A 26,280-nucleotide genomic window follows, 5' to 3' on the forward strand; every position below is an offset into this window, starting at 1 on the left:
TAACCAAACTTTGTGCTGCCAAACTCCAGGGAATAGACTCTTGGATTCACATGACACATGTAAAGAAAGCACCAAACCAGGGATCCTGGGTGGCTCAGTTGGTTGGGCATCTGCCTTTGGCTCAGGTCACGATACCAGGGTCCTGGGATCGAGTCCCGCATCGGGCTCCCTGATCAGTGGGGAGCCTGCTTCTCCCCCTGTCCCTTCCCCTGCTTGTGTGAGTGCTCTCTCTCTCTTTCTTTCTCTCTCTCTGACAAATAAATAAATAAAACCTTAAAAAAAAAAAAAGGAAAGAAAGAAAGAAAGAAAGCAAGCAAGCAAGCACCAAACGCTGGCTGGAGCTGTACCCCACCTGCTGACCTGAAAGTAAAGATTTCCTGGCAGTGGCGCAGATGACATCGGACATCTGACAAGGCAGCTTTCCTAAGATGTTCAGACCAGGCCTCTTTCTCACTATTGCTTCTGCTTCTCTTTCATGGAAAGACAAGACCCTTGTCTGTGTTTCCCAAGCCCTTGTGAAAGGAGGAAACTCTTCTTTTGTTTTTTCTGTTCTTTTTTTTTTTAAAGTAAGCTCTACACCCAACATGGGGCTTGAACTTAAAACCCCGAGATTGAGAGTCACATGTTCTCCCAACTGAGCCAGCCAGGTATCCCAAGAAACTCTTCTTTTGACCATGAGCTTTGGGAAATAGACTCATCCTGATCTCAAAACAAATTAATTTTTCACTTGCTGTTTCTGAAAGCTTAGAAGGTTCTGAATTCACAAAAGTCTTCTTTCATTTGTACTATGAACTGACTTTGGATTCTTATCCAAATGTATCATCTCTGAATTTGCAAACTTATAGGTTTTATTATCAATAACACATTTTTTCCAAATAGTTCTTTTGAAATAGCAATACTGTTTTAAAACATCTTTGAAATTTTGCCCTCTTACCAGAAGTTCATCAGCTATTGCTTCGTATTTATACCTACACTGTATCTTCCCAAATGCACTCAGTTAATTCTTCCAGTGTGCTCTTGCTGTATTCACTATTCTGCTTTCATCGTTGCCCTTAGAGCCTTCGGGATGCCAGGTTTGCCTTTATAGGGAGAACCTTTCTCCCCCATGTCTGAATAAGTGCCAATAAATATTTCAGTTGGTTACTTTCAGAGCAAGAGTCCTGGTTTAGAACCATCATACAATTTTGAATTGCTCTGTTACTTCTGTTTTGCAAAATTATTTTAAGTTTCACATTTTGTTGCCTGTTGATTTTTTAAAAGATGTACCCAGTAAGATAAAGCTAGCTCAGTGTTTCAAGATGATCCCCAATACTTATGACCTTGAGAAAAAGATTTTAGATGAAAAGCACCTGGGGGTTCTCCCTCCTAACCCTCCTTATTACTCAAATGTGACCTTAAGTGGTTTCCAACTGCGAAACACTTCCCCTCCAACATAGGACCTGACAACCAGCAAAGGTCCTTCCTGGCACTGAGGTACAAAACCACTAATATAAAGAAGCTGGCTGGGCACCTGGGTGGCTCAGTCGGTTAAGTGTCTGCCTTCAGCTCAGGTCATAATCCCAGGGTTCTAGGATTGAGTCCTGCATCAGGCTTCCTGCTCAGCAGGGAGTCTTCTTCTCCCTCTGCCCCTCCCCCAACTCATGCTCACACTCGTGTGCTCTCTTTCGCACAAAAATAAATTAATTAATTTTAAAAAAGAACCTGACTACTGATCACCAATACTTTCAAAAACAGATCTCAATCAAAAGGAAAAAATGTGAAAATTTATTAAGAGAAACCTCACTAAAATTGAGTTGGGAGGTTCGGCACGGGGGGAGCTCTCATGCATCACAACCCATCCTCAATTGCAAATCCAGCCAGAGACAGACCTTGAACATAGATGCTACTTTAGACACTACTTTACTATCCCGGCAGGAAGGAGAAAGGCTTTCCTCATCCCTGCAGCAACAGACCAGCCAATGAGAGATGGTCACAACTTAGCCAATGAAAAGCCACTAATACCTCCAGCTCCCAGTTTACTCCACTGGACTTTTTGTTGATAATAGCCTTCCCAACTTCCCTTTTTTTTTTTTTTAAGATTTTATTTATTTATTTGCGAGACAGCACAAGCGGTGGGGAGGGGGCGGTACAGAGAGAAGCAGGCTCCCCCCTGAGCAGAGAGCCCAACATGGGGCTTGAACCCAGGACCCTGGGATCATGACCTTAGCTGAAGGCAGACACTTAACCGACTGAGCCACCCAGGAGCTCCCCCCGCCTCCAACTTCCCACTTTCTTCTAAAAAAGCATTTCTCTCCTTTTTTTGGCAGACTTGCCGATGGTTTCCCCCCAGCTTGCTTGTTCCAGATTGCAATTCTCTCCTATTCCTGAATAAACCCATCTTTTGCTGGTAAAATAACTGGCAGTTTAACTTTTAAGGTTAACAAAAGCTATTTTTAAGGGTACATACCATACAATATAATTACTGCTAACAAGTTCACCTAAAAACTCTTACCCCACTTACATTTATCTAAATCACTTGCTCCCAAAAATTACATTTAGACTTTCCATGAAAACTTCATGAGGCATTAGACAAAGTCTGCATCATCCCAAGCTGTTTCTTCCTGACAAATTTTGAAACAGAGATGTAACATAAACATATTTGACTAGTAAACCCAGGCAGAATAAAAGTTGTCTGCATTATATTCGATGCTGATAACTCTAAGGACATGTCTACTTTAATTACACCAATGAACTTAAACTAGCTCTAATATCAAATATATTTCCAGATCACATAAACATGAAAAGTATTTGGGTCAGTTTGTTATATTTCTGAGAACTTTAGGAATATTTAATCTATAAACACTTAATTTTAGGCCAATTAAATAGAGCTCTTTACAAATTAATTTTGGCAACAAGATCCAGAGGTAGAAAAATATAACACATCTAATTATATGTACACACACACACACTACACACACACACACACACACACACACACACACACACACACACACACACACACACTAGAAAGAGAAAGAGAGAGAGAGAGATATACACATACAGACACAACAGAGACCCTCCACAGTTATTGCCTTAAAATTTTAGCCATGAGTCAGGCACAACACAAAACTGACTAGCTTACAAAAGAATAATTTGATCCAATTGTTTTGTTTGTTTGTTTTTTGGCAGTTGGAATAAGTCCACTTGCTCAAATGGCTAAAGCTTTTTCTACTAACATTTGTGGAGAGAAATTTGAGACCTTTTTCTTTCTTTCTTTTTCTCTTTCTTTCTTTCTTTCTTTCTTTCTTTCTTTTTCTTTTTTTCTTTCTTCCTTTCTTTCTTTCCTTCTTTCTTTCTTAATTTGAGAGAAAGAGAGAGAGAGTGCATGAGCAGGTGAGAGGGGTAGAGGGAGAAACAGGCTCCCTGGGCACTCAATCCCCAGGACTCTGGGATCATGACCTGGGCCAAAGGCAGATGCTTAACTGACTGAGCCACCCAGGCACCCCTGAGAATTTTCATTAGCCTAATTTCCAATACCTTTCTGCTCCCCTGCAATTTTTTTTCTTCTATTGAGAAACATCTCCCTAATGTTTGCATTTCGGGGAATGGCTCTTAAGTGCTAGAGAAGAGAGGGGAGAAAATCTACATCACAGAGGCACAGAGAAAATATACCAGGTTTCTTCCAGGAATTTTAGGATATATTTGCCTATTATCAGAGGTCTAGAGTAATTACTCTTTAAATTTTTTCCCTTCCTTAAGTGCAAGACAATTCTATTTCCAATATTCTGGTATCTTACAATATCTAAAAGCATTTTGAGATGAATGGAGGGAGGTTTGGAACTGGTAAAGATAGATGAGCTTTGAACTGTTTCTAGAACCACATTTTTGGTTTTGTAGAGAGCTGCAAGACAAAATAGTTGTTTCCCATTCCCCAAAGACCAGGATTATAGCCTGACTATTAAGGAACTGGCCCCCCTTCCCAACTAAATTTAATTCTTTGTATCAAGGAGACTTCTGTTGATATCCAGGGGACATGAATTCTTTGTGGTGGGGGTCCAGAATACTTCCACAAAGGACATGGGAAGGCCTGAAGGAGGCAGAGCCTTGTTCCAAAGCCCTGGAAAGTAGGAGGAATTGGAAGTGACAGCAAAGCAAACGGCCACCAGTCTCAGGTGCTTCTGCTAAATTCCCTTCCTAGCTCTTAGTAATTACAGACTAACCTGCATACTGGAATGGGAGATTGGGCTGGAGTGCTCTCTATAAATCTTCTAGGGAAAGGGAAGTGAAAATAGGCAGATAGAACTAAGACAGGGAAACTGAAAGGAACCCATGAAAAAAAAAAGCTATTTTTTTTTCTTTGCTCTTTTTCCTGCTTCTGTTCTCGCTAGGACTGCACTTTCACCTCACACATGTCTTGATGTATGTCCTCCTTTTAAAGGTCAAGCTAATGATTTCTTTGGAGTCTTTCAGCACAATAGATAACATCTAAGGAGTGACCAGGCCAGGCCCTAATGTATATTTTCCAAGACCACTGACTCACCAAGACCCTTGGCTCCAAGGCATAAGTGACTTATGAAGGACATCTGAGCGCTTCTCCTTGTTTGACCAGTTCCTGGATGCCTGAGAGGACACGTACTCCAGACCACTGTCCTCAGTAAAAACCCCAGGCCCCAAGCAAAGATGAGACTCATTTCTCCTTTTCCTTTCTGAGTCGCCCAGACGCTCTGTCTGTATCTGCTCTCTCTCTATATTCAATAAACTCTGCTCTCACTTCCTGCTGGCTTTCGTGTGTCATTTCTATCCTGAGCATAGCCCAGGTCTCTCTTGGCTAGTCCTGCGGGACGCCTCTGGGTCCTGGGACTTGGTCTGCCTGCATCAGTGCCAATTTTTGAGAAGGGGAATTACATTGGATGTGATTGTTAATTTTTGTTCTAAAATTGTCTAATTTCTGTTCTTTCATCTTGTTAAGAGAGTCCCTAAGGTTAGCCATTATATTTCTTTTTAACTTAGCCTTTCCATAAGTACCAATAAGATGATTGTTTAGGTCAGAGCCCTCTAAAAAGTATTTTTGTGTGTCAAATCATTTCTGTTCAAAATATATATTTTTTTAAATTTTTATTTAAATTCAATTTAGTTAACATATAGTGTATTATTAGTTTCAGGGGTAAAATTTAGTGATTCATCAGTTGCATCTAACACCCAGTGCTCAAGCGCCCTCCTTCATGCCCATCACCCAGTTACCCCACCCTCCCACCCACCTCCCCTCCAGCAACCCTCGGTTTTTTCCCTGTAGTTAAGAGTCTCTCGTGGTTTGCCTACAAAGTTTTTTTCAATCTAGAAGTTTCTCCAAAGGTTCCTTCATCTGGCCATTGATGACTAGGATTTATTAATCTTAATAGGAACTCAAATGAATAAGCCTTTTTATGAGTTAACCGTGGATGCAAGAGGTATCCTAAAGGAGAACTCAAGAGATGCAGGCCTCCCAAGATCCAGACAGGTTGCTCCCAGAGCCTAAGAAAGCACAGGCACTAACTATAAGGGGCCCAGTTTTAAGCAGCTTTTCCAAACACAGGGAATCACGTGTGTCTCCATTCCCCTCCCCACCTCGTTTTTATTTCCTAAGTTTGGATCCGCAGTGTATTCAGCTGCTCCTCAGATGACTATGCATCCTCCAACTGGTAAAGACCAGAGAGAATATTCTCACTGGTCATAAAGCAGACAATAGAAAATGGTGAACCTCTCTGGGATGAAAAAGAACCAGTGGAAAACAAGAATACTTATTACCAAATTTTTACAAAAGTCACTATACCCAAGGAACTAGTTCCACAAATATTTTTTCCTGTTTAGATTATCTACAGTTAGAAAAGAAAAAAAAAAAAAATACTCTCACTTCTTTTGGATCCTGCAGGCAGAATTCTTACCTTTTGCCAGCTTTTTGTCAGAGTCTCAAGATCTCTTGGCTGCAGCAGCCCCAGAGCCAGTGTCCAGCCAGTGAAAATCCCATCCAGGTTGCCAAAACTGTAGGGGCAGAAAAGTTTTGTCTTTTTCCTTTCCAGGTTCCTTGGCTAGTCTGATAATTACATGATATTAGACAGATTAACAGAAGAAAAACAAAAGTTTAGTAACACATATACATGGGAGAGACCCAGAAAAACTGAGTAAGTCTCTAAAATGGCCAAAGCCATCACCTTAAAACCATCTTCAGCTAAAGACAAAACAAGATACTGGGGGTGGAGAGTCAGCTATGAGAGGTTACCCAGAAAAGCACAGTAAGCAAGGGTGAGGTTGTTATGCACATCTAAGTCAAAGTCTTCTCCATTAATAAGAGTTTCTAAAGACTGAGTTATCCCCCTTTTCCTGGTACAGCAAGGGAGACACCCTTACAAATAGAGATTCTTCCTTATACATGTAAGAGTCTCTTATAAAAAGGTAACTTCTATTTGGTTTTCAGAGTTCCTAAGTTTGCAGTTTCTTAAAAAATAACCAGCCTAAAATAATCCTTATACCAAAGAGACACATTTTGGGGTGGCAAATGGTACTCCCTTATAGTGGCTATAATGGATAAATTCCAAACTGTCAGTGGTTTAAACACAATAAAAATTTATTTTTCATTTTCACAATGATCCAATACAGGAGTTGCTATTTGGGTAGCTCTCCTCCAACCAATGACTCAGGGACCTGGGTTCCCTTTTTATAATAGCTCTATCATCTTCAACATACAGCTCCTGAGATCCCCTTGAGGGGTTCTTTAAACCAACCACCTGAAAGTAGAAAACAGTGTGGAGGATGACAAGAAGGAATTTGCAGGCCAAGCCTAAGAGTGTACACAACTTTTCTACTCACGTTCTATGGCCATGCCACCCAGGTGAGGTTGAGAAATACTTTGTCATGTGTTAGATAGAAAAAGAAATGTCATTGGTATTCTGCAGCAAGGTCTGCACAAAAGTAGAGTACTAAAGGGCAATTTGACAGGGGCAGTAATTCTTCTACCAACTTTTCAGAAACATGGTCCACTTTCCAGGTGGACAATGCATTGTGAAGAGCATCCCAGGCAGAAACAATACAAGGAAACATGTAATAGCATGGGGTATGCAAGGGAGAGTAGGTTGTATGGTGTGACTGGAGTGTAAGATCCAGGGGTAGCAGGACATGAACCTGGGTGATCATTTAGTTCGTCTCCACAAAACTTACCAACATTTATAATATGTTTTATATATACTTTTAGGAGTTGAAATGCAGAAAAACATAAAGAACAGGCCTCGTCCTCAAAGAGCCTCCAACTCAGTGATATCACAAAATAGAGAACTGTGATTAAGAAAAAAGAGAGACTCCAGACAAACTTAAGAGAAGAATCAATAGGACTTTGTGTCTGATTGGGTAAGAGGTGGCAAGAAAGGTGAGCAGAATTGACTGGTGGTGAATAAGAAATATAAAATAACTTCCAGACTTCTAATTTGGGAGCCTGAGTAACTAGGAGAGAGAATATAGGGATAGAAATATGTTTGAGGATGAGTGGAGTCAATTAACGAAACTAATTTTAAACTTTTTGAGATCCAGGGACTTATGGGACATTCACAGCAAGACTAGCAAGCCTTCAAAATTATATATATGAGCACCATGTATACTAAAACTGGAACAGTATAGAGAGGAATAGCATGGCCCCTGAAATGTTGTTCTTTGGTCTCAGCTGGCTAGAATGGGGCTCCATCCGTTGTTTCTCCCTTTGCTCTATTTGCTGCATCTCCTACTTGAACTACTTTTCATTTGGTCAATAAACACCTTTTTATCATATAATAATTTTTTAAAAACTCCCATAAAACCTCATGTAGCTATCATTCCATTAGATGAAAGATTTTTAAAGATTTTATTTATTTTTGTGAGAGAGAGAGAGAGACAGTGAGAGAGAGAGAGCAAGCACAAGCTGGGGGGAGGAGCAGAGGGAGAAGCAGACTCCCTACTGAGCAGGGAGCCTGATTCCAGACTCGATCCCAGGACGCTGGGATCATGACCTGAGCCAAAGGCAGTAGCTTAATCAACTGAGCCACCCAGGCGCCCTAGATGAAAGGTTTTAAAAAGAAAAGAAAGGACTTGCTTACTTCCTCTGTCCGTTGTAGATTTCTGCCCATTCATAAGAATGAAACGATTTTCATTATTGTATGCCATTAGTGGGTTTCTAGTTGACAAAATGAGTAGATTCTTTTCATTCTGCCTACCAGATGTCTTTGGGGAATATGACACTGTTTGACCATCCCTCCTCTAATTAACACTATTTGCCACTTTCAGTGTGATGACAATGCTCTTTTCTGGTGCTCTAACTGACTAACCTACTAACTTCTTACTAACTGGTTAGATGTTCTTACTAACTGCTCAGTTTCTTGGATGACTCTTCTGCCTCTACCTACTTCCATAATTGGCCCCTTTTCCTTCTTCATCCATGTGGCAATCTCATCTACATCTCTCTCCTCAACTATCAGTTTCATCAAGGGTCTTGCTCAGATGCCTCCAGAAAGGAAGGAGGTGGCCCAAATGAATAGGGAATATATGCACATGCATACCCTGAGTGAAGGGTTGGATTCATGACCAAAAAGGGCAGCTACTCAGTTCCCTTTGATATTTGCCATATGTAAATGCCAAGCACTATGCCCAGATCATCTGATTTATTAAGAAAAGCCACCCAGTCTTTTTTTAATGTAGTATAATATTAAATAGTAACCCATTTACTTGTTTAATATAGGATGATAATGTAGGGGTCCAGGGCATGCTGTCCCAAGAAAGGCCAGTTTGACATAAAGATTTTATTTGTTTGTTTGTTTGTTTGTTTGTTTGATTAATTTAGAGAGGGAGTGGGGAGGAGCACAGGGAGAGGGAAAGAGAGAATTTTAAGCGGGCTCCGTGCCCAGCCCAGAGCCCTACTTGGGGCTCAATCTCACAACCCTGAGATCATGACCTGGGCTGAAATCAAGAGTCAGACGCTTAACCAGCTGAGCCACACAGGCGTCCCATACATATGACTATTAAATTTGATTTTTCCTGTTAACCTGTCTCATGTCAATTTGATTCTAAGTCCAGCTAGAAGGACCTTAGGGCAGAATAAGGTCTTCCTCCCCAACAATATTAAATGGTAGCCCATTCATTTGTTAAAGCCTACTTAGGAGGGGGGAAAAATGCATTCCTCAAGGTTGCTAATTCGTCATCTCTGGCATAAACAAATGACTCCTGACTGTCCTGACCTCTATCCTTAGGTCCAGTATCAGGGCTCTAGCTATAAACCGGATATTTCTATTTTGTTATCACATAGACACCTCAAATTCAGGATACTCAACACTGAGGTGTGTGAAATGTGGCAAGCATAATTTCTATTATTTTCCCAAAATATGCTTTAGGATGAGCTTCAAAGCTTTTATATCCATCACCACCTTCATTCGCATGTCAATGATAAGGTTAAGCTAAAAGTCAAAACTCTGAATGACTTATATGCAAATAGGCCACTTTAGTGTGCTGAACAATCTATATATAACAACAGTAATAGTAGATATAATGCAAACAATAGTAGGCAGTATCTACTATTTCTATTAATGTATTAGACATCATGTTAAGATTTTTACATGAATTAACTTAACCCTCACAACGACTGTAGGAGAAAAGTACTCTCATTATCTCCATTTGATAAGTGACAAAACATAGATTCAAATAAGTTCCTGAAGTGATCTTAGTAATAAATAGATGGTTTCAGTATCCAAATCCAGACATGATTGACCCAAAAGCCTTGTAAGCACTATGCTCTACTGCCATTCCAACCTATACTAAATTGTGGTGGTTGAAGCTGAGGTTCAAAATTTTTTGAACAATTTCAATGAGATATCTATCATAAACAGTAAACTCTTTTTCCAGAATGGTGCTGTGAAATCATGACTTTTGGGTCAAGGGAGATTGGTTACTCTCCATCTGTGGAAACATCAGCAATTATGGTGTGTTCAGCATCATTACCTTCTTTTTTGGGTCTTGGAACCTCTCCTTTCCTCCTGAGGACTGCCTGTCTCCCATTCTGGAGTTTGCAGTTGGGTGCGTAATCCAAGAGCCACATCTATCCTTTCACACCACAGGATTGGGAATGTGTATTCATCTGTTAGGGCTGCCACGACAAAGTACCAAAGACCAGTGGCTTAAATAATAGAAGTTTATTTTCTCATTGTTCTGAAGGCTGGAAGTGTAAGATACATGTATTAGGAGGGTTGGTTTCTTTTGAGGCCTCCCTCTTAGCGTTGCAGATGGCCTTCTCCCTGTGTCTTCACATGGTCTTCCCCTCTGTACATGTCTGGGTCTACATTTCCTCTTTGGGTAAGAATGTCAGTCATATTGGATTAAAGCCCACCCTAATGACTTTATTCTAACTTAATTACCTCCCTAAAGAAATTATTTCAAGAAGTACAGTTATATCCTGAAGGACTAGGAGTTAGAACTTCACTGTATGAATTTTATTGTACCCAATGCTAGCCAATCAGTATATTCAATGCCCCTAAAGAGAGAGGTTGGTCCTGTGGGTATATGTTTCAAGCAAGTTTAAGATTTGTCTTTTTTGAGGATTGATAAGAATGTAGAAAGGTCTTGTCTGAGTTTCCTAGTTCCAAGGATGATACAGGTTTGGAAGTTTCTCCATAAGCTGCAAAGTTTCTCTTTGCAGTCATGTAGGGAAAACCTATAAGGATCAACATAAGAACAACAGACATAAGGGATGGAAAGAAGAGAAAATTCTGATGATGTCATTGGACCACAAATATCCAGCCATGCTTAAACCTAGGGAGCCCCCATAATTTTTACTTGAGGCCATACATTTTTGTTTTATTAAACTAGGTTGAATTAGAATTCTGTCACTTTCAATTGAAAGAGGCCTAACAAACAGACCTTGGAAAAAATGGTACCTTTGGCAGAGTAAGTTACATAGAATGACTAATGTTATATTGGTGTAAACATAAATCAGTCATAGGTTACCAAACACTGTCAATTGTCAATGCCCCTACTGAAATAATTCTAAGATGTGTTGTTTATAGTGTGTTGCGGATCAAGTGGTCACTATCCTCCAGAATATTTCCCTAGATGGAATTTCTTGGGGACGGTGGGAGAGTGGCAAATTATTGATGTTAACTTGGGAACAACTTAAATTCCTCAATCAGTTTTTTCACCGGACTCCACCAACATACTCAGTTTAATACATAGAACAAAAAAAGCATGAACAAAAAATTCACAGAGAAAAATTTCTCAACCTCTCTTGTAATATGAATGTAAAACAAAGCAATTTGACATTTTTCAGCTATGAAATTTGTGAAAATTTTTAACAAGCCTAGTGCTGATTATGAAGTATTTTCTAGCTCTCTTCCTAATAAGGAAGTCTATGGTAGATTTGCCTTACCTGGGCAAATCGCAATTGGCTTCACCCATTAGTTATGGCTAACGGGGTTGTGAGCATAAGTGATTATTTTTCACTTCTAGGCCAAAACATTTAATTGCTGATGCAAAACTCCAGAGTCTCCTGGGTGGGATTCCAGGAAGGATGACAGAGCAGAGTGCCCATTCAGCCCACAAAAGGTACATTGTTTGAGCAAGATATAAACCTAAGTTGTAAACCACTGAAGTTTTGGGGTTGCTTGTTACTTGGATGACATAGTTTATCCTGACTGAAATGAAATGTAAAAAGTGATAACAGCCTATTTTGACAAGTTGTGTTAAAATTGCACACTCTATACACTGTTAAGGGCAGGTACAACTGGGTAAACTTTTTGGTGTAAACTTTGTCAGGATATCCTAAGAGATTATTAAATTATTCATTTTTCTCCTGGTACTCTATCCTAATATAAAAAAGAAGACGGGAAGAAGTGTTAACCCTTATAACAAAAGTTTTATTTTCCAGTAAGTTCAAGGCCAAATTTGTTGTTGTTTTTTTTTAATATTTTATTTATTGATTTGACAGAAAGAGAGCACAAGTAGGCAGAGCGGCAGGCAGAGGGAGAGGGAGAAGCAGGCTCCCCACCGAGCAGGGAGCCCCATGCAGGGCTCGATCCCAGGACCCTGGGACCATGACCTGAGCGGAAGGCAGCCGCTCAACTGACTGAGCCACCCAGGCGCCCCAAGGCCAAATTTGTTTTAATAAATTTCCAGTGTATTGTAAGTTAAAAGTACCACTCTGAGTTCAACCATGTGTTAGGGTTCTCCAGAGAAACAGAACCAAGAAGATAGATATAGATATTTATGTAGGAATTTATTATAGGAATTGGCTTATGTGGTTTTGGAGACTGAGAGGTCCCACAACCTGCTGCCTACAAGTGGCAGAACCAGGAAAACTGGTGGTATGGTTCTGTCCAAGTTCAAAGTCCTGACAGTCTTGAGGCTGATGGTATAAGACCAGGTCTGGGTCCAAAGGCCTGAGAACCAGGAGCACTGGTGTCTGAGCACAAGAGCAAATGGATGTCTCAGCTCAAGCCCAGAGAGGGAATTCACTCTTTTCCCACCTTTCTGTTTTATTTAGGGGCTCAACAGATTGAATGATGCTCACTCGCCTTGGTTAGGATTATCTCCTTTATTCAAGTCTACTGATCCAAATGCTAATCTCTTCCTGAGACCTGAGGCACACCCAAATCCGAGACATACCCAGAAAGAATGTTTTACCAGCCTTCTGGGCGTCTCTTGGCCAAGTCAGATTGACACCTAAACGTAACCACCCAGGATACCTGATTATGAATTCAGGCTTTACCTCTCATTGGCTATTGTCATTTACCCTTATTACGCTTCAGTTTTCCTCATCTTAAAAATGGAACTTCATCTTAAAAATGGGAAGGAGCCCTGTCAGGCTTCCTGCTCAGTGGGGAGTCTGCTTCTTCCTTTCCCTCTCTCTCTGCCCCTCCCCCCTGCTTGTGCACTCTCTCTCTCTCTAATAAATAAATAAAATCTTAAAAATAAATGGGACTTCAATATTACCAAAATTAATTGTATAGAATAAACACTTAGCAAATGTTAGCTATTAATATGATTATATAAAATCCTATATTCTGTTCCCCACCTTGTCCAAGTCTATATTCTGAGTCCTAATTTATATATTCATACTACTGATGCTTTATTTATGTATATTAGTATATTATTGCAAACTTATTTTAGTTCTATTCAGTCATTTATGGTAAAGTAGAATGTTACTGAGGGTACTGTCAAGTAAGATCTCTCCGTGTATAAGTTTCGGACTAAATAACATCAAAATATCACTTTTATATCCAGCAAAGGTGATTGGAGACTATGGGCAGAATGAACTTAAGACTCTATCACTGAAATTAACAAATTTAAGCCCTTCCTCCATTGATCACAGGGAGGACCAGAAAGCTCCCGGCCCATCACCCTGGTGCAGGGTCCTTATCAAATGGCAAAGTGCTGCCAACAATGCACCTCTTCTGGCAGAACAACTCAAGTAAAAGGGGAAGAAGCTGCCTTGATTATATTTGCTATAATAGGTTAGTTTTTCCTTTCCCAAGAGTAGGTAAACATGAGAGATGGGTAGAGACTGGAGGAATTACCCTGGCGCAGGATGATCTCCTCCAACATTTAACAGCTGTTATTCACTTATTTCATTATTCTTAAACAGATCAGCCAGAAATGGCAACCCCCTTGCCAAAGGACCAAAATCTATGTGAAAAATCTTACTCCTCTCTTCTTAAGGACCCTCCCTAATAGCAACCATAGCTCATTTGGTCATTCTCCTATGAACACCAAGGGATAGTTTACTTTATACCCAAGACGGGTCTACAACAGGTCAGATTCACTGAATAAATTAGCTCCAAATCACACCATACGCTACTCACTTCTTATGTTATTTCCTATTTCAAGTTCTTTCCAGCCCAATTGTTCAACATAGATCTTCAGAAGTTCTGCAGTAAAACTAAATGACAACACAAAGATTCTCCAATACTTATGCCAACAAAGGAATATACAAATTTAGAGCTACCTTTCTTATGAAGTACCCTGGAAGAAACTTAAATAAAAAAATTAAATTTCTTTACAAAGAGTTAAAGGATGAAATCCAATTATGTTCCCCTTGTAAGTTAATTTTTTAAAGAAATTAAAGTCCATACTTATTTCTCTACAATTACTGCTGTGTCTTGGTAGAAATATCTTACTCAGACACTGGGATGGGTTGTAAGTTCTTTAGATGCTGTAGCCTGGGACTTATTACTGAAATACACGTGGTCTCTCACTCACATTGATAAATCCAGAGTTAACAAATGATTGCACAAGATAATCAAGGCGTGCACCCTTTAACAGACTCACCACTTTCTTAAATTGGTCTCTTTTTTCCTCTATTTTATGTAGGGCTCTTGACATTTGCAGGCTTTCACTGACTAATTTCTTCTCCATTTTCACGATCTCTCAGTTTCTCTCTCCAGGCCTTGCCATTTGATTTTCCAACATCCTTTTTAGATCTCTGGTGTAAGCACGGGAAGCCATCAAGTTCTTTATGTTCAAAACCATCCACAGTTTAACTTCACCATCCTAGAATGGATAATCCCCCCAAAATAATAACAAACCCTGCCCTGAATGTAATCTTCTACCTGGCTTACCTTTAATATGATTCAATTTGTCTTCCCTTACACTCCCAATTTTCTCATTTTTTGAACATATTCCCTCAGGACACAGGATTCTTCATTCACACTATTCACCAGTAATAGTTTTGTCAACTCTAAACTCATTCAGCAATTCTTTGAAGAGTTTATGCTGCTCATCCCCTCTCAAATCTATTCAGAATTTCTGTAATCTCTTGAAATAGCTGCCCCATCTTCAAGGGGTGGTTCACCACTTGGTCCTCCTATATGTATCATTGAAGTGATTGCTAGGTAAGTAAATGGATCCCAAGACCATTCCTACCTGGCTGCTAGGAATTGAGACAAAAGACATTAGGCATGCAGGCCAGTCCCAAATCTGCTTAAACTTCCAGTTGTTCCCATTTCCTTCATCAGATGTCTAATCCAAATCAAGCCAGGATCCTCATCACATTTCAAAGGAAGTGAGAAGTTTTAAAGTTTACCAATTTGAGCCTTGGGGCATTTAATTAGATTAACAGTTGATCTGCAACATGATGGAAAATACATCAGATAAAAATGGGGTTGGCAATTATGGGAGTTTTGTGTTGTGTTTTTTATTTGATTCAGTTAGGGGCACTCTTTATTTGTTAAGACCCAAAGCCTTTAGACTTCAAGCATAATAAAAAGAAACTGGGATTTACTAGAGTAGTTTAAATTTTTTTCCAGAGGTAAATATAGTAAATTGTCTAAATTTATTGAAGCCAGGTGGTAGGTTCATTATATTAGTATCTACATGTTTTTGAATGTTTGAAATATTTCATGATAAAAACAGTAAGGTGTTTTTTTTCTTTTTTTTTTTAATTCCAAACTTGGGCCCAGCGAAGCACCAAGATGTCAGGTTTTAAGATGCTAAAGATACCCTTTTCCCTCTCCAATTCAGAAACAGTTGAGAATACACAGAAAAATCAGATGAAGATTATGACATCATCTTTATCATTTGTGAAACAGCTTGGAGAATGTTGCTTTAGATCTTGAGCCAAGTGCCTTGCTAAACCTGGTCCCTGGAATCAACTCACTGACCCAGACCCCTAGCCTGGTAGAAGCCTGCAGAGGCAGAGACCCACCACATCCCAGAGGACAGATCTGAGCACACCCTCTCTGCAGGCAGGGCAGATCTGAAAATATGGGCACAAGCTACTACAGTGAGTGGGAAGGGACATGAGAGGTCCCTTAGGTACTTAAAATAGTCTATTTCTTCATCTGCAGTGAGTTCGTGAGTATATAAATATGTAAACAGCTGTCAAGGTGTACACTTAAGATTTCTGTATTCTCTGTATGTAATAGTCTGCTAGGGCTGCTATAACAAAATACCAGAGATGGGGTGGCTTAAACAATTGGGAATTATTTTCTTGCAGTTCTAGAGGCTGGAAGTCCAAAGTCAAGGTACCAACAATGTTCTCCCGAGGCCTGTCCCCTTGGCTTGCTGAGGGCTGACTCCTCCATGTATCCTCACACAGCCTTTTCTTTGATCTCTTGATCTTCTTATAAGGACACTTGTCCTATTGGAATAAGGCCCCTCCTTTGTGACCTCGTTTAACCTTAATTACATTTTTAAAGGCCCCATCTCCAAATACAGTCACATTGGGGGTTAAGTCTTCAACATACTAATTTGGGGGAAGGGGCACACACTTCAGTCCATTGCACCATATACAGTATATCTCAATAACAAAGTTTAAATTAAAAATAAATAAAAGAAGCAAATGTTCATAAAATGAGAACACTTTAATTAAAACAGTGACTGAACTCACTGTAGGAGTTTAAGATGTCCTATCCTTTCTGAGAAAAATATTGAGAGGGAAAAGAGTACAAGAGAACTGGAAGCCTATGGAAGAAACGGTAGCAGAGGGACCAAGGAGGGTTGGGAGGAATCTGGAAGCAAATATTAGCTTTTACTGCTTTACAGGTAGAAGTTAGTTTGGGAGAGACTAAGCTCCTTTAGCCTAGAACCAGCCGGTGTACGCAGGTGCAGCCCATCAGCTGTCCACTTAGCGGTGAGAGGGAGGGAAAACAAAGGGGGAATGGGGCTGGCCCTGAGGGAGGTAGTTGGGGGACAGCAGCAGGAAGGAGGCAAGAAAGAGAGAAAGAGAGACCAACCAAGGATGGGGGAGGGGAGGAGAGAGAGAGGGAGGAAAGAGAGAGAGTAGACAGGGAGAGGGGTGAATAAATGTTAACTCCACAAGGGACAAAGATATGGCTTAATGTTTAAGTAAATGAACTCCGGAGGCTGACTGCTTTGGTTTCCGTCCCAGCTTAGTTCCTTAAGTGCTATGTGACCATGGGGAAATCGCAAAATTGCTCCGTGCCTCAGTTTCTTAATCTGTCAAATGAAGTCAAGAATATTACTTACCTCTTATGATAATCTGTAGAATTGAATGAGACAACATGTGCAGCTTGGCATATGTTTAAGCAAGTACTCTATAAATGTCTACTGTTAAAGACTTCCATCTGGGATCCAAGGTATAAACGAGAGATGAGGACCTACCTGCCTCTGAAGACCTAGTCAACCTGACCGGCCTGGGAAGTAGTCCGATCCCGTTTACACTCCCATGCTTGCTTCTGCTGGGCCTAGATCTGTATAATTACATCCGAACACAGCAAGCCTAGACAGATTGCTCGGTTCAGCTGTGCTGAGGTGGCTGGGAAGCGCACGGTAGTTCTTATGTGATTTTATTTAAGCCTGATATCTCCCAGCATAGACCTAATTTCCCATCTAGGAAATAATGATATCCTGCCTTCTCATGATAAGGCTAAATAAGAAGTCCACAGTCCACAAATGTGATTTTTCTACATGGGTTATCTTGCTTGCTTTTTTTCATTGGAACAGCCAAAGAAAATCCAGCAAAGACCATTTTATTCCCCTCCACTGTGCTACAGACTGATAGATCACACGAACACCCGAGGGGGATCCTTTCTGAAATGTGAGAGGGCAGGTGTTTTGCTTATTTTCTAGATGGGTGCTTTTTTCCTTGCCAGTGCATATCTCCAGAGAGCACAAGACTCGCGGTAACTGAGAGCTGAAACACCACAGGTTATGTTTACTGTGTGTTTATTAAAAGGTGTTAACAGCTAATTGCAGAGCATCACCCACTTAAACCTATCTCAAACGGTATTATTACCTTGCATCTGAGGAATGTTTCCTTGGCATCGATTTTTAATAGCTTCCGTGAAGAATATGGTCCTGTAGGAGATGCCAAATTTGTGGCTTCATCCAGTGCAATTCAGATGGCCGACAGGATGTGGCTCAGCAGTTATGGGGGTTGCAGTGAGTCAGCTATGGAGACAAATGTTTCCATGGTGACCTTCCCCATTCATTCAGCGTGAGGCCTCCGTATACCCGCGAGGATTAATGACATGGCATTAACACTGATAATCATAATGAAGAGAGCTGTCTGAGAGCGGGGCAACCCAACCCTGACATTTGTGAGGAAATAGGATGGAGGAATTTAGCCAATGTGTAGAGGAAGAAAATATTGAACTAAAGGGAAAGGAAATCCATTTCTTTTCTTTTTTATAGAATAGTTTTCCTGCCAGAATAGACCCGGCTGCTGACAGACTTCTATAGTCTCCCATCTGGGAATTCTCTTAGTGTTACAATAAAATGGTGGTGGAAATAAATAACCCAAGAAGTGATTCATTAAAGGTCAATGGAACTGAGATGAGAGAATATGGAAGGGACACACGCTTAAACTCTACTCAGTTATCATGTTTTATTTGTTTGGTCGTTTGTTTAAATACTTTTAAGTGTTTCTTAGGAAATCCTTTCAGGAAGAGTCTTTTACTAAGAGACTTATTTTTTCTATAGCTTCATGGCACCACTTTTGTTCCTTTCAGGGAAAAAACATCCTTTTCATATTGTGCTAATATAGCAACATGTTATTTCGGTGTACAGAGATGTAGGGCGTTATACAAACTGATAAAGTGAAACATTAGGAGCCTACACCCTAACTCAGATGTCAGCCTGGGTAAAATCATAGACAGCGAGATTATGCTTTCCCAGAGCAGGATGCAGATATTCACAGGCTCTCAGAGGACTGGGCTTTGTGATTTAGTTCGATGTTTACATGGTTATCTCCATTATTAGATTTCAAGACTCCATACAGCAGAAACTTCATCTTGTTCATGTTTGGCATTGCCAGCTCCACTCCCAAAACACACACACAGACAAATACACACACACACGCACACGCACACACACACAATCTAGCATCCTTCTTTACACACCACACACCACATGACCACGTTTCTATTAAATAAATGGATTTGATCAGCCATGTAAAACCTCAGGTGAAGCAATTAGGCATGTTGTATATGAAGTTCTAGAAATCCATAAAGTCAAATTATAATGGTTTTTAAAACTATGTAGCACTGTTTTGCTTCCCTAAATGCTTAGGCAAGTGGATTTGACACAAATACAATAATGCCTAAAAGGCAGTAAAGGAAAAACATGTGTGAAAAAAACAAGGGGCTCTCAAGGCAGCCCGAATTATTCAGATTGATTATATGATGTCTGCAGCATGCTAATGACTGGACCTACTGTGGCATTTATTAATCCATTGAATATTTATTGAGCACCTTACTTTAATAGCTATTTGCTCTGTGCCAAGCACTATCCTAAGTGCTTTTTGCATATTAACTTATTTAATCTTCCCTAAGAGGTAAACACTCTTATTTTAAAATACGTATTTTTCAGGCAAGTAAACTGAAGTACAAATACCGTAAGTAACTTGCCTAAATTCACACCGACAGCAGGGGTGGGGTCATAAATGGAACCAAGCAGCCTGGCTCCAGACCAAACTCTTAACCACTGCTCAAGACTGCCGACCCCTGGGCTAGAAACGGTAATAAAAAATAATCAAGAGGTACGTACATTTTCTGTGTTTTCATAAAGCTTAGCATCTTGAAGGAGAGACATACTGAAAAGAACCAGTTACAATCTCTGGTGGCAAGTGCTGCAAGAGCCAGGGAAGAACTCCAGGGCGAATGGAGCAGGAGGCTCATGATAAGGAGGAAAAGATACAGATAGTACACGAGGCGAGTGCCATTTTCCTACTGACCTTGTTCCTGACGGTCTTTGGTGATAAGGTATGAATGGCTCAGCCAGAGCATTGTCCTATGCAGGAGGGAACCTTTCCAGGTGGTTCCTAAGACCAGCTGATGAACTGTGTGAGACATACCTCTAGTAGACACCTCTAGTAGATGTGTCACAGAAAGACAGAATCTGATGGACAGGGACTGTTATACCAGGTAGGACCTGCCAGCAGAGACTGTTGGAAGGGACAGTATTTCCACGAAGCCAGAAGTGTAGATATGGACATTCTAGAGAATAGCACAGTCAACAAAGGATACAGATACGTTTTTCTAGGTTTAGAGAGAATGCCACAGACATGAGAAACCAAGAAGCCCGGGCATCTGCTAAAGAAGATCGCTCTCAAAGTCAGTCTAAATCTTGGCAATTTGTTACACATTTTTACTCATCACCATAAGAGTAATACATACTGAGCGCTTTATATGTACCAAGCTCTACGATAAGAGTAGGCGAAAAGTATTATTATTGTTATCCCGATCAAAGTTATAGTAGAGCTAGGATATAAGCCTAGTTTATTCCAAAGCTACATCTTATAGTAACTATGGTTTGTCTCCAAAATTCTTGCTGATACTGGTGAATGAGGTAAAACGAATACAGTAGTAGTACGTGATCCTGCTGAGTTAGTTTAAATGGTTAGTAGAGGCTCTTTCTATGTTTCTTATGAGTCATCTCAAGTGGCTGATGTCTTTTAGACTAAAATACTTTTATTTGGGGCGCCTGGGTGGCTCAGTCAGTTAAGCCTCTGCCTTCAGCTCAGGTCATGATCCTGGAGTCCCAGGATCGAGTCCTGAGTCGGGCTCCCTGCTCAGTGGGCTGTCTGCTTCCCCCTCTGACCCTTCCCCCTCTTGTGCTCTCTCTCTCTCTCACTCTCTCTCAAATAAATAAAATCTTTAAAAAAAAATGAAATACTTTTATTTTCAAGAAATGATTGAAAAATCATTCTTAAAATCTTCTAGGATAAAAAGAGGCTCATTTGGGAGCCACGAACCTTAACGCTACCCAGGATTTTCCTCCTGCAGCTTAGCAATCATAGTGTAACTCGCTTTCTGCAGCCTGTCCTGACCATCAATACTTTCGTGCTCTTCAAACAGACCAAAAGTCGGCATATTTGGGGATCATGTGAAGTACTTATTGCTCCTGACATCCATATTTAGAGGCAAACTATTCATGCCCTGAACTGTACCTTTATATGTGATTACAGTTACTTTACAGAATATCAGCTTGTCCTTCCTGCCTCATAGCTAGGGTTGCTAAATATTGGGGAAAGGGATTCATAAAATATGGCAATGCTTAGATAAATGTATGTTTAACGTCTAGGCACATTTCCTAATTATACATTCTTTTTTAAAAATACAGGTTCAACATAGATTGTTACACTCAAATAGCGTACTCACCCCTTTGAATATCTATACCTGAATGAATTTCAAGAAGAGTCCTCAAAACTAACTGATTCACTAATATTGTGGACCAGAAAATAACTTCCTTATTTTAACAATGGGAAGTATTTTTATGACCTGTAGTACCCTGGGTGGTACTTTTGGGAATTATGAAACAAGATTTCCTTCCCTGTTTGCAAACCTCTAGCTCTAAGTTAATTGCCCTTGATGTTGGTGCTCCTGGCTGGCTTATTAAGGATTTGATGTATTGTCCTTTGTCCTTTTGGCTCTTGTCACTGTCTTTACTTCCTTGTCCTTTTTCCGGTATCTACTTGGTTCTGGAGTCTCTTTTTGTTTGCTTTTTCTCTTTTGTACAAAATGTTGTCTTGTCTTTTCAGCATTTCAAAAGGCCTCCCCAGTGACTTGAATTTGAAGAAAGCTGCAGGGTCGGAGCTCAGTGGAAAGCTTAGAATGACAGCAAAATCCCTAAACAGGGACTACTCTTTCTGAATAGGGAAACCTAAAAATAAAAGCTGTCTGCAGCTGGGACTGTGTGCCAAGACAACTATCACTGAAATGCAGAGGAAATCGAAAACGTAAATAAAAAATAACCTTGCTAGAAAGGACTAAGGTGTTAAATTGGTGCCAACGTAGAAACCCGGCAAAGGCCGACTTTCACAGTAAGTGGTTTTTCGCCCACAGATAGTTTAATGTGGTGGAAGTTTGATTCATCCAAGAAATGTCATCCCCAAGAAGGAAATGCAAGGAAACAGCAAAGAGGTTCTAAGTCAGCCTAACTTCTCCAAAACTGAAGAGCTCCACCATTACCTAAGGACCTCTCTCTGCTTTCTTCCTTCCACTCAAGAAGCTCTGAGCATTTACTGGTGGTCTTTTCCACCAGCGCGCGCTTCCTTTGAATGGCAGTTCTTTTGAACAGTCAGTCCCAATGCTGAGTCTCCTCCCCCCACCACTCCGTTCTTCCGTGAACTCCGATTTCACATCATCCCAGGCTGGGGCTCCTTTACTCCCACCCTAATTGACATTTCAATGCATTATGCCCTCCAGTTTTTCAACCCCTCCCTCTTAAATTGCGTCTGTCATTCTTGCATAGTTTCACTTCCTTTTCTCTTCAATTTGGACCACCCCCTGCCTTATCACTTGTTTGTACCCATTGGGTAAATCCCAAATCTAAATTTAGTCCCTACACCCAGGCTGTGATAACATTTGAGGGAAAATAAACAAGCAGAGGCGTGGCTAATGCCGCTAAGCGTGTACGCTCATCTCTGCAGCTGGGCCGTCCATAATGTTTGACAATCTTGTGCGTCCCTCTTTCAGCTCCCCCAACTATCAGCCACCAATGTTGTTTCCGATCTTCACCAAGTTTTACAACCCTCATTCTTCTAGATGTGCTATTATTTTGTTAGCATATGCTCTTACGTGAAGAAAAGTGGGACTCTCTGTTGCACACTAGGCAACAGAATCATTTCTACCATGTGGGACATCATGTTGTTTCTCCCAGCATAGTTGATCACCTCCTCCTCTGGCATTTCCTCAGATTATAGCACCATGCTTATTTATCTTAATTTAGCAAGAAAAAAAAAAATCTCTCAAAACAAAGTTCTTCTCTAGCTACTTTTCCTGTTTCCTCCTTTTATGGTTAAGGAAACTAGCCTTCACTTACCATCTTTGTTTACTCATTCACTTCTCATTCATTTTAAATATAATTCTTTAACATCATCATTCAGATAATACGTGTACCCATTTTAAAAGACTTACATGATACACGTGAAACTAATGTCACACTGTGTGTCAACTATACTTCAATTTAAAAGTAATTAAAACTCCATAAAAGATTAAAAAACAAACATTAAAATTTTTCAAGATGTAAAGAATAATAACATAAAAATGAAAAATAAATTAAAAAGACTTACACTAAAGAACAGTAATTTCCAGATATACCTCTGGCCACCTCCCAATCTGGCTACTCTTGGGCCCCTCTTTTAATGCTTCAGGCCAACTGAACACTGCCATTCTCTTCATTAACAGGTATTTTTTTAATTTCCTCATTTTGATAGCAGAGATTCTCCAGTGTCTGATAGAGAGGATAAGCTTTCTGAATTCGTGTGTATCTGAAAATGTTGCTCTTCTATCCTCATACTTGACTAATAGTGGTATGGGTATTGAATTCTGTGTTGAACATCAATTTCCCTCAGATTTTAAAGGCACTACTCCAGTATCTCTAGCATCTAGTGTTACTGTTGAGAAGTTCAATGGTATTCATTCCAATTATTGTTCATTTTTATTGTCAATTTTCAAGTTTAAAAAATTTCTCAAAATTCTCAAATATACGGAAAAGTTGCATAACTAGCACAACGAATTTTTTGTTGAACCACTGGAGAAAAAGTTATCACTTCTAAGCCCCAAGATCCTGATTACTGTATATTTCCTACAAAGGCATTTGATATTCTTCTACATAGAAAAAAAACACAGCTATCAAAATCAGAAAATTACCATGGATGCAAGACTAAACTCGTTCAATTTGACTCTTTAGGACATGTCTTTGGACCCCATTCGAGTTTTGCCTGTTGTCCCACTAATGTTTATATTTATAAAAGATCTGGCTCAGAATCACCTCTTGGAGGTCTCTTTACCCTCCCTCAGTCGGGAACAATTCTTCAGTTTTTCTTTGACTTCTATAACCTTGAGAATTTTGAGGAGGGCAGGTTATTCTGTGGGATGTCCCCCAGTTAGGGTTTGTCCAATATTTCCTCATGATTAGATTCAAGATATACATTTTTTGCAGGATTACCACAGAAGTGGTGTTACATTCTCCTCAGTGCATCGTAACCACTTTCTAATGCCTGGTACATCTTTTTCCACTCTTTTACACCTTTAAAAGTGAGTCATTATATTAAAATTATATCTCACACAGCTTGTAATTGGGTACTCAGTTTTTTATCTAATCTGACAGCCTTTGCCTCTTAATTGGAGTACTTATTTATTTCTAAAGATGTTATTTATTTATTTGCAAGAGAGAGCAGAGCGAGAGAGGGCAGAGCGAGAGGATTTCACCTTTGACCCCTCTATTATTTAAAATCTGTTAATTTCCAAATATTTCAGACTCTTAGATGTCTTGTTATTTATTTCTAATTTACACTCATCGTGGTAAGAGAATATACTCAGGAATATTGCAATCTTTTGAAATTTACTCAGACTCATTTTAGGGCCTATTAGTGAACATTCCATGTGTACTTAAGAAAAATGTATATTTGTCAGTTGCTGGGTGTATTCTATTGATGTCCATTAGTTCAAGGTAGCTGATATTATTCTGATCTTCTATATACCTTCTGATCTTTTTTGTCTAGTTGTTCTATCTTAATGAGTGAAATATAGTATGATAATTAGATATGTCTCTCTTGTTCGTTCTGCCAGGTGCTTTTTCAAGAATTTCAAAAGTCTGTTATTAGGCACATACTCATATATGACTGTTATATTTCCTTAATGAATTAACAGTTTATCATTATAAAATGTTCCTCTTTATATACGATAATATACTTTGTCCCAGAGTCTATTTTGTCTAACATTAATATGGCCACTCCATATTTCCTATGCTGACTGATAACATGGTATAATTTTTTTCCATTGTTTTGCTTCAATGTGTTTTTGTTTTTGTTTTTGTTTAAAGATTTTATTTATGTGACAGAGAGAGAGAGAGAGCACAAACATGGGGAGCTGCAGAGGGAGAGGGAGAAGCAGCCTCCCCACTGAGCAGGCAGCCTGATCTGGGATTCAATCCCAGGACCCTGGGATCATGACCTGAGCAGAAGGCAGATGCTTAACTGACTGAGCCACCCAGGCACCCCTCCATGTGTATTTTTTCAATGAAAAATTTTTCTCTTATGGGGAATATATAATTGGGCCTTACATTTTTATCCAGGTTAAGAATCTGTGTCTTTTAAAAAAGCTTTACCCTAACAAAATTGATAATCATATTAAATATAAATTAATTCCTTCTTATTAAAAGACACAGATTCTCAACCTAAAATAAAAAATGAATAAATAAGATCAAATTATAAGTTTTTATTTGTTTTCTATTTGTCTCACTAGGTATTTTCTGTTCTTGTCTTCTTTTAAATTAACTAAATTTGCTTTTCCCTTTGAATTCCTCGATTTTTTTAAATATACATCTTTTTATTATTTTTTGGATGTTTATGTGATTACAAGATGCATCATTAACTTAACATGATCTACATAGACTTAATTTTATAGTGTTTCAGATAAAATGTTAGAACTTTGCCAAATAAGAGTTCCCTGTCCTCTTTGCAATTATTGTCATATATATTATTTCTACAAAAATATGTAGTTTCAATTATGTAGTTTATTTTCTTAGGTTTATAGTTTCCATTTTTGTCATATGACTTTTAAAGAAACTAATTGAATATAATTTTCTGTTTACTCAGGTATTTATCAAGCGCTGGTGAAGGAGGCGGAGTTAAGGACCTGTGCTCTGGTCCTCACATTCCCAGAATTCTATGGTCCACCAGTCTTGTCATCCCAGGAAGGAAAGCAACATCTCTGCCTATCTTCTGTACCTCTGGTTTTAGTCCATTTTAGTGGAGACTTTGTTAACAAGAAGCAAAAGCTATATTCTGAAATGTTTTATTTCCATTTCTTTCAGTATCTGGTATGTTCTCTTCAAAAGAAAAAAATATAAATATCTTATTATTTTTCTTGCTTAACTTTGCTGATTCTTCCCCTGACCTATATTTTGCTGTTTGAAATCCACACTCTCAGTCTTGGTAGCATCCATGTAATTGGGCCCTGCCTCACTCGTGTGTCTTGTTTCTCATTCTGCTTTAGCCTGGCTGAGCTACTGGTTTCCTGAATTCACCCTGTAGTCTCATGGCTTTTCCCTTTCCTCTGGCCCTCCTTCTGTAGGGAGAGCACTTTTATCCATTGACCATGTGGCAATAACACCTTGGAACACTCAGGTCAAGCATCATCTACACCCACAGCTTTCTGTTCCCCCCTCCCCCTACCAGATGGTAAAAACCATACCTTCCTTTGGGTCCCAAGCGTGACCTGCATATTCTGCTGCCTTTGTTCTCTTAACATTTAAATGCACTTACTTGTTTTCCTGGCTTTTATAAGCACTTTTAAATCATAGAACACATCCCTTTCCTCTTCTTATTCCATGTTGCTAGCACAGTGTCAGCACTGGATG

General features: G+C 39.6%; 1 long non-coding RNA gene across 1 annotated transcript in view; it reads left to right on the plus strand.

Moving 5' to 3' along the window:
• LOC113926190 overlaps positions 1-25,734 on the plus strand; it is a 70,821-nt gene extending 45,087 nt beyond the window's left edge. The window contains exons 2-3 of the long non-coding RNA XR_003521219.1: positions 7,205-7,375; positions 25,517-25,734. This is a non-coding gene — a long non-coding RNA (uncharacterized LOC113926190). The remainder of the gene's footprint in view (positions 1-7,204; positions 7,376-25,516) is intronic.
• The last annotated feature ends 546 nt before the right edge of the window (positions 25,735-26,280 follow it).

This window comes from Zalophus californianus, chromosome 7 (assembly GCF_009762305.2).
Source record: "Zalophus californianus isolate mZalCal1 chromosome 7, mZalCal1.pri.v2, whole genome shotgun sequence".
Lineage (NCBI taxonomy): Eukaryota > Metazoa > Chordata > Mammalia > Carnivora > Otariidae > Zalophus > Zalophus californianus.